General features: G+C 40.4%; 2 long non-coding RNA genes across 3 annotated transcripts in view; both read left to right on the forward strand.

The window, feature by feature from the left end:
* LOC125283566 (uncharacterized) overlaps window positions 1-14,561 on the forward strand; it is a 53,278-nt gene that overhangs the window by 19,369 nt on the left and 19,348 nt on the right. The window lies entirely within an intron of this gene.
* On the forward strand, window positions 2,310-12,953 carry LOC130542222 (uncharacterized). Its single transcript, XR_008956602.1, has 2 exons — window positions 2,310-7,284; window positions 7,635-12,953. It is a non-coding gene; the product is annotated as an uncharacterized LOC130542222 (long non-coding RNA).

Raw genomic sequence — 14,561 nt, forward strand, 5'->3', positions numbered from 1 at the left:
AGCTAATACAGTTCCCATTAAGCTTTTTCTTCTCTGGGCTGAAGTCATTCCTTTAGTCTTTTCTTGTAAGTCGCAAATTCCATAACCCACCCCCTTCAAAACGACAGCTCATAGGAGAGTAACAGAAGAGAGTGCAAATTAAAGTAACAGTGTTGTATATCTCACGCCCGGCAGAATGGCAAAACGTAAAAAGCAATCATATTTATTGTTTGTAGAGATGTAGGGAGAAGAGTATTCTTGTATATCCCCGGTGCAAATGGGCAGTCAAACAGACTTTTCAGAAAAGAAGCTGGCCACATCTGTTAAAGTTAAAAATACATATGCCCTTTGCCTCAAGAATCCCACTCCTGACGATCTATCCCATAGAAATAGCAAACTTGGGGCGCCTGGGTGGCTCAGTCAGTTAAGCATCTGCCTTTGGCTCAAGTCATGATCCCAGGGTCCTGGGATGGAGTCCCGTGTCGGGCTCCCTTCCCTGATCGGTGGGAATCTGCTTCTCCCTCCCCCCCAACTCATGCTCTTTCTCTCTCACTCAGTGTCTCTCTCAAATAAATAAATAAAATCTTTAAAGAAATAACAAACTTATGTACCAAAAAAAAAAAAAAAAGGTAACTTTTGGCAAGAGTGTGGAATAATCAAAACTATTATACACTCCTGGTAGACGTGTAAATTGATACAGCCACCTTGAAAACCTGTTTGCCAGTGTCTTTTTTTTTTTAAAGATTTTATTTATTTATTCGACAGAGAGAGACAGCCAGCGAGAGAGGTAACACAAGCAGGGGGAGTGGGAGAGGAAGAAGCAGGCTCATAGTGGAGGAGCCTGATGTGGGGCTTGATCCCGCAATGTCAGGATCACGCCCTGAGCTGAAGGCAGACGCTTAACCGCTGTGCCACCCAGGTGCCCCTGCCAGTGTCTTTTAAATGTGAACGTATGTATACCCTGTGATGTGACAATACTACACGTGGTATACACCCAACTGAAACGTGTAATACGTTCGCCAGAAGAAACGTAGAATGTTGTCTGCAGCACCATTCATAGGAACCCCAAACTAGAAGCTGCCTGAACATTCATGAGGCATAGAATGAAGAAACTAATCGCCTTATTCATTTAATGGTATACAGTGCAAAGTAAGGACGAACACATTATAACCCCAGACATCGATGTGGACGAATCTCACAGAAGAAGACAGGCATGCCAGAACACAATGCATAATTCCATTTATATGCCGTCAAAAATAATGCGAAATTCACAGAAATCAGGAGGGTAGCTGTTAATGACCAGAAGATGGCATAATGAATGCTTCTGGGGAGCTGGTAATGTTCTGTTTCTTGACCCGGGTCCTGATTATAGGGACATGTTAGTTTTTAAAAAATTCATCGGGCTGTATACCTCCAGTTTGTGCAGCAAACTGTTGTTTCCCAAAGCAGTCACATGCATAGGATTTTTAATGCCTTCTTATTAGAGAAAAGCTGTAAATAAAGCAATCAGCAGAATGATCAATAGCATGATGGCAAGTAAATTAGTGTATATCTGCATTGTAGATATTATGCGGTCGCTAACCTGAATGAACTGGTATTGTACCAAACAATTTTTTAAAAGATTTTCAAGAGACAATATTGAATAAAAAAAGTAAGAGGAAGAAAATTATATATAGCATCCTATTTTTGTAAAGCAAACAGCAACCAAAGCAAGAACAAGAAGTTAGGAGAATAGAGGCAGGTGCTTTTTTCCTGGCATCATCAGCAGAGGGCCCTGCATCCGTCCAGTCTTAGTTCCGCGGTGTTACAAAGCAGGACGCGGGGCATTCATTTTACTGGTACTAATCATAGCAAGCGTGGCGAGAGAGAGCAAGCGCCTCCTAACCTTGGGTGGCTTCCTACTTATAAGGTCTCCTGGGTCATGACGTGGTGTTGCTCAGGAGCTCGTGGCTTCCCGACCCAGGAAGGGGCAGTAGCTCCCTTAGCCTTGGTTGGGAGGTGTGGCTATGGGAGTCTGCTCCTTGGGGCCTCTCAATACATTGGTAAACCACTTACTCTTTCTTCCTGGATAAATAAGCCTACATTGATTCTTTTTCTTTGCAACTAAACCCTGACCAATATAGGTGGGTCTTGTTATGGTTATTTGAGAAGCATGAAAACTGAGTCCCAGAAAGTCAAGGTAACTTGCTCAACTGATCTTCAGCCTGAGTGGGGATATCTATAGTCTCAAAAGTGGGAATCATGATAGGGCACCATCTATCTTCCATGAGGACTTTTCATAGAACTAAATTCCTTTTTTTTTTTTTTTTTTGGAGAGAGAGAGCAAGCGAGAGCTGGGAGGGAGGTGGAAAAGGACGGAAAGAGAGGGAGAGAGAGAATCTTAGGCAGGCTCTGTGCTCCAGTGTGGAGCCTGATGTGGGGCTCGATCTCACCACCCTGAGATCATGACCTGAGCTGAAATCAAGAGCAGGTCACTTAACTCACTGAGCCACCCAGGTGCTCCAAAATAGAACTGAATTTCCAAGAGGACTCAACTGGCTCTGGTTGTTTGAGACATGGAAACTCCTCAGTCTAGACTTATTTCTCACTGGGAACATGTAGGGAAAATATCCTTGGTGCAGAAATGATACTTGGTACCTTGATACCTTGGAATGTATTCCAGATATATTTCCACAGTATTTCCCTTATGAAAATGTGTGTATCTTAACGCTAAAGTGGAAATGGATCCATTGGTAAATAATTGAGCCTATAGTAGCGCTCTGTATTTCAGATAAGTTCAGATTTCAGGTAAGTCAGATAAATAAATCCCAATTATACTGAATTTTTGTTCTTTTCATTTCATCCAGGTCAAGCTCAGATCCTGTCTGCTCATTTACTCACTCATTCATTCATTCATTCATTCATTCATTCATTCATTCAGTGAGTGTTGAGAGCCTACAACATGCCAGGGCTGTTGGGATAATATAAAAGGATGAGGAAGCCAGGTTACCTACGCTCTAGGAACTCAGCCTTCAGAGAGAGCAAGCCACATAAACAAATGTACAAAATGTAGTCTTTATAACATGGTCACTTCCTAAATTACAGGAAGAGAAAACAACCAGTTCTCCCCGAAGGAATCAGAGACAACCTTCCACCCTTAAGAGGAGTTAAATATAAAAATGCAAGAACCATTAAGGAGAATAGTGCTTTCAGCTGCCTCAGTTAGAGAAAGCGGAGCATCAGAGGAAAGGCTTGGTTGGTATCATGTTGGTTTTCTTTTTTAATACAAAGCAGATATTTGCATGTACAGCAATGGGGATTAGAATACTAGATTAAAAAGGAAAGCAATCTTCTGACAAATGGAGAAGATCAAGACTCTTAAGCAGCTGACTTTGGGACCTACTGTAATGGGAACACTTGCTGCATTGCCTTCAGAAGCTAAGGCTGACATTTCGGCAGGCTTTTCAAACAGGCCTTCCCACTGGGCCAGCTCTTCTAATTCCTTCTAACAGCCAAGACAGTATTAGTGTTAGTATTCATATTCAGACTCATATTGGTATTAATAGGAGCATAAGTATTCCAGGTATCGTGAGCATCAGGGCTTGCATTGTTGGCTTTTCTTAAGGATTAGCTCAAATAATTACCTACAAATATTCATGCTGAAGTAACCCACTTCTCTATAGAGTGATAATAAATTTGACTTTTGACTAGCCTCTAAAGTACTTGTCTTTTTGGTCTGGGCTTTTGAAGTCATTTACACATTTTTTAAATTATTTTTTAGAACATTTTATTTTGAAAAATTTAAAACTTACAGAAGAATCTCAAGAATGATACAAAGAACTTCCCTAGACCTTTTACCTGAATTCACCTGTTTTCACCAGTTTTTAATTTTTGCCACGTATGAGTCCTTGTGTGTGCATACCGACTGCACGCACGCGCACACGCACACACACATTAATTTTTCTGAAGGATTTGAGAGTACTTCGCAGACATCACATCCTCTTCCTTCTTTTATTGCATGTGTATTTTCTAAGAGCAAAGCAGTTATCAAATTCAGAAAATTTAATATTGACAGAATACTTTAATCTACACTGTCTTAACAACGTCTTGCAAAGCAATTTTGGTGCATGATATGGTCAAAAAAAATACTGGTATTCTTTAGAGGCTCTAGGAAACCAATACATTATCTTGTTATTTGAAAACATTTAGCCGTCACAAATTAATTTATGCTTACTGCAGGCCTTACATAAAGTTTACTCGAGGATAGATCCTTTCCTTGGAACGAGATCAGTCCAGCCTTGAAAGGACCAGGTCTGTGAAGGTAATCTTCCTTAACCATTCACTGCAGAGTTGCTCTTTCCAATGCAAAAAAAAAAAAAAAAAAAAAAAAGAACAACAACAACAACAACAAGACACGGAAATATTTCTGTGTGTTGTGTGCCACTGGTTTAATAGGGGAAGGAAAACACACTTGTTCCCCCTTGTCTGGCAAATTCCTGGCAAATTCCTGGCATGTGGACCCTCTGTTTTCTCAATTAATTGCAGAATCTTGACTGATGAATGGGCATACTCTTTAACCTGAGCTGACCATTTGAAATTTAAAATTAGCCATGTAATTATATTTACTGGGCCACTGATTGAAGGAAAATTGCACTCAGCTGAGGAATTTGCAGGCTGTAAAATGGGTCATGGCGGCAGATGGCCTTCCAAGAAGCAAAAAATAGCTTTGGACTTGGTTGCTCTTTCTCCTGGCTCCCTTAATTGAACCCTGCTCCACGAGAGTGCGGATGCTCAAATCAGGCCAGGGAGGGCTAGGGTGTCAGGATAGATAATCAAGAGGAGCTCTGAGTTGTAAAAGAATAATATTTTCATCTCAAAATAAATCACCATATATCGAAACCTGAATATTAAATTAGTGCTAGGTGTTAAACCCTAATTAGCATTTCTTAGGTGCTCACTCTCCCAGGCACTATGCTAGATGATTTACATGTATTGACTTGTTTAATCAGTACCGTAAACCTGTGAATAATGATTAGTACAGTCTGAATTTTATAAATGAGAAAACAGATTCACAGAGTAAGTTGGCCAAATTCAAAATAAATGCTTTTTTCTTTTGTCATATGAAATATTTAATTAAAAACCCAGAAGTATATTTAGATCATGTTTTCTAGATATCATTTAGGGCCATTTAGATCGTGTTTTCTAGATATCATTTCCTGCTTTAATAAAAGGCAGAGGGTGGGGTTGGAGGAACACCTTAAAGAAATGACCCATTCCAGGTCTGGTGCTGGAAATGTACAAGGTGAGCCTAGAACATCTTCTCATACCAAATAGCAAGAAATACATCAAATACTGTTGAGCTTGTGTCAAAAGGACTTGGAAGCTCTTTGGGGCAAAGAGGGACAAATTTGAGCAAAAATAAGAATGGCAATTAAAATAGATTTAAGCACATAGATGTGTTTATTTTGATACGCATAATATTTCTAAATCCGTTGTTTCCTAATGATAGCAAACAACAATACACTGATGTTCTTTAAAGGCTACAGGGAACGAATGCGCTATTTTGAAAACTGACTGATAGAAAAAATCAAAGCTATGAGGAGCTATACCTCAGTGCGACCAGGTATTTAATAAGAGGAAATCTCTTTTCACAGACGTAATCTAGCTAAGAAATGAAGAAGGAATAATGGAACTATCACAGTTTGAAACTTCTAAGGAATTAGTGTCTTTAGGCAGTGATCCACAATGGCCGATGCCATCATACAAGGGACATCATCTGCCTCTCAGCAGGAGTATCCACAGTAGCTACATATTAGTCCTCCAGAAAAACCAAACCGGAGTCTATTCAAGCTCCCGTATCTTACAGGCAACACAGAGGACAAAGGGACACACTAAGTGACATCATATGGGTGCAATCAGACTAGGGGAAATTCAGGACCAAAGGGCTCGTTGTTGTTGTTGTTGTTATTTTAAACAACAATAACAGCAGAAGTGTACAGAAAGAGAAACTTTATGTTAAAAAAAAAAAAAAAAACACTTATGAAATTATTAACCAGTGAGGGCGCCAGGCTGGCTCAGTCAGTGGAGCAGATGACTCCTGATTTTGGGGTTGTGGGTTTGAGTCGCACATTGGGTATAGAGAGTGCCTAAAAATAAAATCTAAAAAAAAAAAAAAAAAAAAAAAGCAATTATTAACCAATCATCATATATAGACCTTTCTGGATCCTATTTTAAACAAACTATAAAACAAACCAAACAGAAATCAGAACTTTTATAGACAATCAGGAAAATAGGAACACTGGTGATCCTGAGAAATTATAGTTGGAGTTTTCCGGATATGATAATATTGTAATTATGTTTAAAAAGGAGGGTCTTTGTCTTTAGAGATACATATTGATTTATTTTCAGATGAAATCATATGATGTCTGAGATTAGCCTCTAAATATTATGAGTGGTTGGGGAAATGGGTGGTGATATCAAGAAAAAAGATAACTAATGATAGTTGTTGGGCTGGGTGATAAGTACAAGGAATTCATTATATTATTTTCTCTACTTTTGCATATGTTTGAAATATTCTATAATAAAAGCATGTTTTTAAAGTGGCTCATACGTATAAAAATGAGCATGTATTTGTGGCAAACACCCAAATATTCATCAACTGATGAATGAATAAAGAAAATGTGGGGGCGCCTGGCTGGCTCAGTGGAGCGTGCAACTTTGTTTTCAGGGTTGTGAATTCGAGGCCCACATTGGGTGTAGAGATTACTTAAAAATAAAATCTTTAAAAAATATTGGTCTAGCCATACAATGGAATATTATTTGGCCATAAAAAGGAATGAGGTACTGATAGGCCATAATATGGATGAATCTTGAAAGCACCATGCTAAGTGAAAGAGGCCAGTCCCATAAACAACGACATAGGTTAGGATCCCATTTATACGAAATGTCCAGAACAGACAAATCCATAGAAACAGAAAGAGCTGGGATGAAGGGTGGGAATGGGGAATGACTGCGAATGGGTATGGCATTTCTTCTGGGGGTGATGAAATATTTTACGTTAATTGTTGTGATGGATATATCTCTGTGAATGTGCTACAAATGATTGAATTGTACGTTTTAAGTGGGCACATTGTATGGTGTGTGAGAACTCAATAAGGTTGTCTTAAAAAGTTCAACGTGAAGATTCTAGAGATAACTTCCATTTACAGGAATTTGAGAAGATACAGGAACATGTTAAATGACACCAGCAAGTTAACAGGCAAATTCAGAGTCTAAGACATTCTACAAGACACCTGACCTGGTTTCTGCAGCAAAGAAAAAAAGAAGGTAGACTACTCCAGGTTACAGGGGACCTAAAAGGGATAAAAATTCAAAGTGATGTGTGACCTTGCCTGAATTCTGATTACGCCAAAGCAACTCTAAAAATTGTTTTTTTTAACATTATTGGGCAACCAAGATTATGAACTTGGAATTGGGTGACGTGAGACAAGTTACTGTAAATTTTGCAGGGAGTGATTATGACATTGGGGTCTTTCATAAAATAACCATATTTTTAGAGAGCTGTATTGAAGTGTGCAAGGTGTTAGCAATTTGATTTGAAAATTGGTTCTGAAAATATTTCAAATATTGAAAATATTTTAGCCAATAAAGCATTGATAGTACCATTTACCTTCCAGGAGCTGAAACTTTTTTGCTATCCACATTCTCCTTTTGTCCTGGTCATTGGCTGGAAGTGAAAGACTCCTAAGAGGTGGAGAAGCCACAAAACAGAAGGAGCATAGGTCCCTGAATCACTGCATGGAAGGCAGCTCTCTGGACAGAGGGTTGAAATTTACATGAGTGAGAAATAAACTCTTCTTGTATTACACCGTTGAGATCTCAGAGTTTGTCAGTTACAGAGGCTAGCGTTACCCTTAACAATGCACAATGTCTTTCTAATTTTGTTTTTGGATTACCATAGTTTTAATTTTCTGTTTTCTATATTAGTGTTATGTGTTTGGAAAAGAAGGAAGATCTCAAGGAATAAATTTATAATGCCATGTTGGCCAGATTTCTGATCATTCACTTTGAATAAACTCCACATAAAATTTTCTATTTCGGATCAAGACAAGTATCAATCATATGGAAATGTGAAATGGTACTGTCTTTGAAAACTCATAGTAATGTTTCTATGAATTTTCTCTCTACCACTGTAGCAACGCACTGTCCTTGTTAGCAGCTCTTGATTCCTTTGCTGTGATTTTAGGAAGTATCGAGTAACAGACTCTTCAACACAAATCTATCAGTTTCAAATGAAATCTACCAGTTTCAGGACTAAAGACACGTTTTTGCCAAACTCCTTTAAATACATGCTGTTGCCAGGCCAGTGGCTAGTGCCATGGCAAGTCCCCAAGGTACGGTTTGTTTAAATACAGTAGGCACTCCCAACGCATACTTAATAGAAATGTATTTAACCCAGCCATCCCAAAGCACAGGAGAGCTGCGCTGTTTTATCAGGAATAGAAAAGAAGTTTTGAGTCATCTTGACCACTCTTAGGGGAAGTTCTCCTTTGTGGCTTGAACATATGCCCCCTCTTCCTTTGACACCCTGTGGCGTCTCAAGAACATACTAAATACATCGTCCTGAGATTTCAGTTTAGAGATGACAGCAGAAGTAAATGCCTCTGCCTGTCAAGTCTGATTCTGTCACAGAGCATCTCCTGCTGGGGTCTTTTGAATTCAGACTCTCTCCTCCTCCCAGCTGTCCTCTCACGGGTTTGCTTCAAATTGTTGTTGGCATCACTGCATGGCTTCCAAATGGCGATTTTGCGGACGCTTGGTGTGCGGGGTCCTCCCTTTGTGGGTGCTACTGCAGTTAAACCAGGATCAGCTCCCACGTGGTGTTACCATAAGGGGTTTCCATGATCTTCTCTTTGCCTTTTTCCCAATAAATTTGATTTTTACTTTTTGTATTTCTGTTTCCTTTGGGCTCCCCACTGCCTTCTTGTCCTAATTTTTTTTGGCGGTCCTTTATTGCTTTATGTCAGTTACAAAGAAAGGGCTTTCAAAATCCTCCTTTAAGCTCATCTCCCAAGGAAGAAGCTGTAGATAAGAGTTTTTTGGTTGTTTTGTTTGTTTGTTTGTTTGTTTTTCCTGCAGGAGACTCTAACCAGGGTATTATAGCTTTAGAACATCTGTGCTTTTGCGTTCATGTGGACTTTTCTGGAAAGAAAGGCCTATAAATTTTATTTGAATTCCAAATTCCACTGGAACCAAAGAAGTTTAAGGACTACTATTATTGTGAAACAATGTTTTTTTGTTTTTTCCTGCAAAATCCTGGTGGTGTGGGGTGGAGAGGGCTCTTAGGATCAGTTACTCTGGTTTACAACAAACCTCGTCTTTGGGGGGTGCTTCTGTCAACCTCAATAGTACAAATGCAAGCTATCCGAGCCTTGGGTTTTCTTAAATTTGATAACACGGAGAAAAATCAAGAGCACGGTTAAAGACTTAAGACTGAAATATACTTTGCGTTCTGTTTTCATTGCAATGCAGCTCTTTCATGTTGAATTAAGGTGGCATGAGAGGAACGGACAAGTGCATTGGCGTGCAGAAGAACCGTCTTTGAAAAGTGCAGTTTGAACAATTCAAGAATCCTAATTGCAAGTTTAAAGTATAATTGCCATCATTTTATCACATACATTGTATAAACTTAAGAAATAAAAGTGGGCACTAATAATAAAGGCAAGTGAGGGAAGTTAATGTAGAGATTACAATTCAAAGTAATGATATTAATCAGCCCTAAGCCTAAGTGTATTAACACAGAAGAGTTAGTTTCTTTCAAGGAACATTAATTCAAGAATGTTTTTCAAGTCCTAGCCTTCTTCTGCCACTAACTTTATGAGAGGTCACCCCCACTTTCCTCCCCGATGGTTCATTCAACTTCTCCTGGGGACTATTAGGTTCATTTGCCATTTCCATGGCTTTCTTGGGGTTTGGCCTCACAGAAGGAACTCAAAGCTCTGTATTTTTACATCTTCCCTCTGGGCATTTGTCATTGACTCTCTCGAGCCATCATTACAAAGCGTTTGATCATTTTTGGTGGCCCAGGAGCTGGATGGGGCTTTCTTCCCACTGACGACACATAAGCAGCTGGAGGCCAAACCTAGCAGAGCCCAGATGTTTCTTTAAGGTCCACTTCCTCGCTTGACTCTCTCTGCAGTCAATATTCCTGCAGCCAGCTGCTCTCTCTCCTTGTCTTCCCTTCATGAGCACTGTCATACGCCACTTTCCTCAGTGACTCTGCCAGGAAGACTCGATGGCAGTACGTACAGAGAACAGAGAAGGAAATCCCCCTCAAAGAGCCCCAGATTCTGTTTTAACCACGCAGTTTGCTCCCTTTCTCTGATCAGTTAGTGTATGGCAATTGTTCGCATGTGGCAAAATTATTTTTATCCTCTTTCCATTCTTTCCACTATTTGCTATCCGCGGAGCAGCAACGTCACCAAAAGTCAGGAAACTTTTAAAAAGGAGGAGAGGCACAAAGCCAGGGAATCCATGAAGTGGAAAATCAGCCCCTGAATAATCAGGATCACATTGTACAGTAAACAGCCCCCCACCGCCCCGGGAGCCAGCGGGCAAAGGCCCAGCCAAAAACTCTCCCTGCTGGAGAGCCCAGAGATTTCCTTCTTGCACACATCCTGCCCCACCCCCCAAAACCCAACAAACAATTCTCCTTCTGCTCAGACCTATCTCTCCTCTCAGTGAGTGGATTTTCTGGACTTGAATGTGAATGCGACTCCCTAGCTTCGACTTTGCATAAGCCCCGCCTCTTGTCTCTCTGAGTCCGCTCCAGTGAGCCGACTTGACATCTGCTGGCAAAGCCAGGCAGTGGCGCTCAGAGACAGAGGCATTTGAAACCACATTTTTTGGCTCATTAGAGCCATTCTACCAATGTTGCTCCCCATGTCATTCAACCTATTTTCAAGCCATTTTCTCAATGGTGCACTTCAGCGCGGTTGGGGTGGATTTTGCTCAGAACTGGATCCTATCCAGAAGCCTCATCAAAGCCAGTTTATTCTCAGGCTCCGGCAAACCCCTGAAGAGCTCTTGCACCTTTGCGGACTCGCGCACAAAGCCCGCTCGGCCGCTTTGCCCGTGAACCAAGATGTTTATTTCATCTTGCTGCTCGAGTCGCGGATGCCGCAGTGTTGTCCCCAGTGAGGAAGAAGGCTCTGTCCCCCTCCCCCCCCAACACACAGCCACCACAAAGACGCACAAACTCAGAGATCTCTTTAGATGTCTTTCCTAGCCCAGCCGCTCCGAGGAGTGCTGGGGGCACAGAGTGCTTGAAAGCACCAGAAAAACACGCCCTGCCCGACTGGGAGCTTTCCTCGTTAATTAGGATGGCTTACAGAATTGGTTGACTCCAAGGCTGAAAAGAAAATAGCTTCCTTGGTTGGTAAACTGAAAGAGCAGGGATTTTTCTTCTCTGTTTCAGTCCGCAGTGGGCGTGCGGATGGGTGGTGGGAAGGAGCTGGGCGGCTCGTGTAGGCGGCGGCTGTAGTTGGACCTGCTCGTGAGCCCCACTCTGTTCCTCTTTGAGCTCCTGCATCTTCCTCTGTGGCTGAGGTCCTATGACATTAGCCTTGGCAGAAAGGGTTCCATGTCCAAAGTTGTTCCCCTTTCCTTTCTTTCCTGGTGTCCCAACACCCCAGCAGGGAACAGTGTAGGGACCTGGCCAACCATATGCCTGATTAGTGCCTGAGACATGTTTTGCTCTGCTGAAATATATTCTGGGGAGTGTGTATCTCTCAGTTTGGGTGGCGGGCTGAATACTAAGCATTAACTGCCTCGTTAAAAGAGCTGGAGGTCCTAACTGAGCCTTCTGTGATGGCCGATAACAGAAATTCAGCTCCTTAGACAGCTGGGATGCAAACTTAAGACCTTAGCCAGGGCAGTCAGACAAAAATGAAATAAAGGAATGTGGAATAGGAAGGAAGAAGTTAAACGATCTCTATTTTCAGATGATACAATTTGGATATAGAAAATCCTAAGGAATCCACCAAAAACCTCTTAATAAATGAATTCAGCAAATTTGCGGAGTAAAAGATCAATATAAAAATCAATTGTATTTCTACGCAGCACCAATAAACAAACCAAAAATGAGATTGAGAAAAGAACTTCATTTATAATAGCGTTAACAAGAATAAAATACTTAGGAATAAATTTAACAACAATAACAAAGATAAAACCTATACTCTGAGGACTAAAAAATGTTGTTGAAAGAAGTTAAGAAAGACCTAAAAAAGTGGAAAGACCCTCCCTGTCCATGGGTCAAAAGACAACATTGTTAAGATGGCTAACCTCTCCAAATTGCTGTATAGATTCAATGCAATCCCTATCAAAATTCCAGCTGACTTATTTGCAGAAATTGCCAAGCTAGTTCTAAAATTCATATTGAAATTCAAGGACCCAGAATAGCCAAACTAATCTTGAAAAAAAAGGACAAGGTTGGAGGAGACACCAACTTCAACACTTACTATGAAGCTGCTAATCAAGACAGTGTGGTGCTGGCATAAGGACAGACATATAGACCACTGGCATAAAATCAAGAGTCCAGAAATAAACCCTCATATTTATAGTCAAATGACTTTCACCAAGGATGCCAAGACCATCCAAGACCATTCAGTGGGGGAAAATAGTCTTTTCAACATATGATGCTGGGACTATGGATATACATGTGCAAAAGTTTAAAAAATTGTAAAAAGAATTTGGACCCCTACCTCACACCATATACAAATCAGAACAGATAAAAAAATCTAACTGTAATAACTAAAACTATAAAACTCTTAGAAGAAAATATAGGTGTAAATTTTTGTGATCTTGAATTAGGCAATGGTTTCTTTGATATGACACCAAAAGCACAAGCAATTAAAGAAGAAAATAGATAAACTGAGCATAATTAAATTTTAAATAAAACTTTTGTGCTCCAAAATATACTATCAAGAAAGTAAAAAGATAAACCTATGGAAAGAAAGAAAATATTTATAAATCTTATATCTGATATGGGACTTGTATCTAAAACACATAAAGAATGAATACAACTCAACAACAGAAAGACAAATAACCCAATTTAAAAACAGACAAAGGATGTGAATAGACATTTCTTCAAAGAAGATACATAAATGGCCAATAAGCACATGAAAATATGCTCAACAAATTAGCCATCAGGAAATGCAGATGAAAACCAAAACCATAGTTAAATATCAGTTAACACCCACCAAGATGGCTATAATAAGAAAGAAAAAAGAAAGAAAGAAAGAAAGAAAGAAAGAAAGAAAGAAAGAAAGAAAGAAAGAAAGAAAGAAAGAAAGAAGAAAGAAAGGGAGGGAGGGAGGGAGGGAGGAAGGAAGGAAGGAAGGAAGGAAGGAAGGAAGGAAGGCAGGCTTTAAGGAAGTGGAAAGAATTGGACCCCTCATACCCTGCTGACTGGAATATGAAATAGTACAACTGCTTTGGAAACAGTCTGGCAGTTCCTCAAACACAGAGTTACTATATGATACAGCAACTCTACTGTCAGGGATATACACAAGAGAAGTGAAAACACATGTCCACAGAAAATTTTATACACCAATATTCACAGCAGCATTATTCATAATAGCAAAAAGCAAAACAGCAAAAATACATCGACAAATGTATTAGTAGGTGTTCTCTGGAGAACAGAACTAATTGGATGGATGGATGGATGGATGGATGGATGGATGGATGACTAGGCTAGCTAGCTAGCTAGCTAGAGATAAAGAGTAGATTTACTATAGGAATTCATTCACGTGGTTATGGAGCTGGAAAAGTCCCATAATCTGCTGCTTGCAGGTTGGAGAACCAGGAAAGCTAGTGGTATAATTCAGCCCAGGGCCAAAGCTTACGATCCAGGAGGCCTCTGGTCTAAGTCCCAGGGTCTGAAAGCCTAAAATCCAGGAACTCTGATGTCCTAGGGCAGGAGAAGAAGGAGGTGCCACCTCAAGAAGAAAGAGAGAAAATTTGCCTTCCTCTGCCTTTTTGTTCTATTTCGACCCTCATGGATTACATGATGCCTGCCCACACTGGTAAGGGCAGATCTTCTTGAGTCGGTCTACTGATTTAAACGCTAACGTCTTCTGGAAACACTTTCACTGATGCACCCAGAAATAATGTTTCACCCGTCATATGGCCATCCCTTAGTCCAGTCATGTTGACACATAAAATTAAGCATCATAATGAACAAATAAATAAACATAATATAGTATTTCTATATAATGGAATATTTTTCAGTGACAAAAAGAAAGAAAAAGAAAGAAAAGTACTGATACGTGCTACCTCATTGGTGATTCTTGAAAACAATAGGTTCAGTGAAAGAAGTCAGTAAGAAAGGACCACATACAGTATGATTCCATTTATCTGATATGTATAGAATGGGCAAATCCAGGGGTGCCTGGGTGGCACAGCGGTTGGGCATCTGCCTTCGGCTCAGGGCGTAATCCCGGCGTTATGGGATCGAGCCCCACATCGGGCTCCTCCGCTGGGAGCCTGCTTCTTCCTCTCCCACTCCCCCTGCTTGTGTGCCCTCTCTCGCTGGCTGTCTCTCT

The sequence above is a fragment of the Ursus arctos genome, unplaced genomic scaffold (genome assembly GCF_023065955.2).
Source record: "Ursus arctos isolate Adak ecotype North America unplaced genomic scaffold, UrsArc2.0 scaffold_31, whole genome shotgun sequence".
Lineage (NCBI taxonomy): Eukaryota > Metazoa > Chordata > Mammalia > Carnivora > Ursidae > Ursus > Ursus arctos.